Source organism: Arachis ipaensis, chromosome B5, assembly GCF_059453495.1.
Source record: "Arachis ipaensis isolate K30076 ecotype BB chromosome B5, ASM5945349v1, whole genome shotgun sequence".
NCBI classification, from domain to species: domain Eukaryota; kingdom Viridiplantae; phylum Streptophyta; class Magnoliopsida; order Fabales; family Fabaceae; genus Arachis; species Arachis ipaensis.
The window spans coordinates 140687297-140690503 of record NC_142440.1 but is presented as its reverse complement, the minus strand read 5'-3'; positions in this window follow the sequence as shown (position 1 = coordinate 140690503).

Sequence of the window (3207 nt, the reverse complement as noted above, 5' to 3'; positions counted from 1 at the left end):
CCTACCAAACTTATTACATTTTATATATATTGTCTTACTGTGACTTATGCACAAATTATACTCCTCTAAAACCTCTCTACACAATTTTAACTTTGCATTGATTTAAATCTTCTCTTAGAAAACAAAGATTAAACTAAATACAGTTTTTTTTTTCTTTAATAAAAGAAAAGTCAATTGGAAATTCTCTAAGATTACATGGATCAACTATAAATTATAGTAAATATCATATCTAATTAAGCATGAACTACTTTCACCGAGTTATTTTCCTCACTGATGTTGTTACACAACTTGCTGTTAGTAGCTGTCGTATTCAGGAACTTGTTCTTCCAATCCAGAATGGGTTCTAGACTTTTAGTGTACTCTTTTGGGTAAAACAACATCCATAAGTTATGATGATTTGTTGACTTATCTATATCTATTATAATATGAAAAATATCTTTTGTTTTATCCTAGTTTCTTAATATATAACTTCTATTTCGTCTGTAATTATACCCATTAGTTGTTATTTTTGTTAATTACATTTTCATCAATAAAAATGACAATTTCATTATAATTTATTCAACTCGCTACTATACATAGTCACATTCACATAGAGGATGTAGATAGTTAATGTTGTGCTTCATTTTCTTCTATAAATAAGTTTTACCTTTTGAAAATAAAAATGAAATTAGAGCTACATGTCACTCTCAATTTTGAGAGATATATACTACTCTGATCTTAATATAAAGCACGTTGTATTGATAATAATATATTAAATTGGAAACGATGACATTATAAAAAAAAAATAGAGTTAACATATCTACCCTACAAAATAAATAAAATTAAATATTTTATAAAAAAAGATAAACATGTATTATAAAAATAAATAGAAATTTATTTTCTATACAGCAAAGTAAACGTGCAATATTTTGAGAAATATATATGCATGAATAATAAAAATAAATATAATTTAATTATTTTTACCTAAACGTAAAAAGTTAAGCGTGCGTTATTTTAAAAATAAACGAAATTGAATGCTGAAAAGATAAAGAAACATGAAGATAATAAAGAATATTCTAATAGAAAATGTAAGAGACGACAAAAAAAGGTAAAATAGAAAGAAAGAAATATCATAAAAGATCTAAATTGGATGGAGAAGAGAAACATATACAAAATGACGGGATGGTTGAATTACAGGCAAAGCTTACGTCTAAAATTTTGAAAAGATACGCAGTAGAGGATGAAATAGTAGTAGAGAAGGTAACGATGTAATAAAAAATACGGTTAAGTATGATTTTAGTCCCTAATAATGTAGAGGCCAAAAATTTATTTTATTTTTGGCTTTTTTTTACAATAAAATGATCTTGAAATCGTCTTTTTTACCAAATTTTTTATTTTTATTACCAAATTACCCTTAATAAAAAAAAAGAAAAAAAGAAAACACGTAGGAAAAAGGGGAAAGGGAAAATGCGAAGGGAGAAGGACGGGGAGGGGGTGGGTTCGGAAAGAAGAGGGGGAAGGGAAGAGGAGGGGTTCTCGCCGCCGCTGCTCTTCGTCACCGTCGTCGCTACTCTCTCTCCTCTTTCTTCCTCGTCCTTCTTTCTTTCTTTTTCTCTCTCTTTTCCCTCTCCTCTTTTTCTGTGCCCTCGCCGCAGCCAGCCTGTCGTCGTCGTGCCGCCGGCGAACCCATCACATTCATCTTCTCTTTCTTTTCCGCACTCCATCTCTGCCCTACTTCTGTTTGGCCACTCCCAGTTCTTCGTGGCTTTGACAAGTGAAACAGGGCCCAGCCTCTGTTTATAGTTCTCTAGCCACACTCACAGCCGCCTCTGGGCCGGCCACCTTTTCTGCTTCGGCTAGCACATTCTTCGGCCACCTCCAGCCCCTTCCCGTCATACCCAGACCGCCGGCGCTCCACCACTGCCTCCCCTATTCTCTCTTTTCTGTTTTCTATTTTCATAATCCAGGTTACCATTTTGCTTTCAATTTCTGTTTTTGGTTAGTGAGTTCCTTGATTTGATTCTGGATTAGTTTAGCTGGATTTTGATTTTATGTTAGTTGATTTTAGGTGGGTATTGAATTGCTGAAAGTTGCTGCTGAATTGTTGTTGTTGTTGTTGAATTAGTTTAGGTTTGATAGAATTAGCTTAGGTTATTGAATTTCTGTTAATAGTTAACTGTATACATGATCCATTGTTGTTGTTGTTATTCTTCTGCGTCTGGTTGTTGTTGTTGCTTCTACTATTCTTTCGCTTCTAGTTCAGCTTCAGCTTCTACGTCTGTTTTTGGGGAAGAAGGTGATGGGTATTTTCGTTCGAATGACGATTTTAAAACAAACTGGAACCTTTGGGACCATTTTGTAGCAAAAAAAAAGTCGGAGACGAAATAAATTTTCGGCCTCTACGTTATGGACCGAAATCGTATTTAACCCTAAAAAATACTGTGATATCTCATTTAATGATAAGGTAAAAAAATCTGCCCCATCAAATATTTCTGTAGGAATGAATTCCTTGAAACAATAACTTTGAGTTCGAGCAATAAAGTGAAAAATAGATATTAGAATAGAATGTTATTATTATTATTATATATATATATATATATATGGGGTTATTTGAAACGATGATTTAGGATTCAATGTGAGATCTAGACTCTTTTAGTGGCATCGACTGACTTGTTCTTGGTGTCGAGGTGTTGCTGTTCGAATTCCGCGTAAGGAGGTAAAGAGTGGTACCTGCCAGCTAAGAGACTCCGATCCTTAAGTTAGCAAGGACTTTAAGCAGGTTTTTAGTAGATTGGAACGCGTGTATACTTGAGGGGGTGTCAGCATATTTATAGTGGAGTTTGATAACCACCTTTTTTGGGAGTAATTCCACTTTTAGGATAATTGTTTCCTTTATCTTTGGGAGTTTGTTGGGATCTATATTTTAGGAGAGATAGAGATAGTAAGAGAGATTCGGGGAGGCAGTTACTTATTTGGATAAGTAACGCTGGTCCTTGTCGCCGTGTCCGACCTCTTTAAAGAGGTCGGATAAATGGAAGAGGTCATCGTTTTTTAGGTGGGCCTTTTTGTCCTTGTTAGGTCTGGCTCTATGTTTTGGGACAGGGTATGAACAGTGCCCCTGCTTGAGTCCGAGCTTTCATGAGGTCGGGTTCAAGCATTTTGTTGCTTTAGTTTTCGTTGTCGGATACGCCGCCTTCAAGAGATCGGGTACTCGACATGTTTTAAATT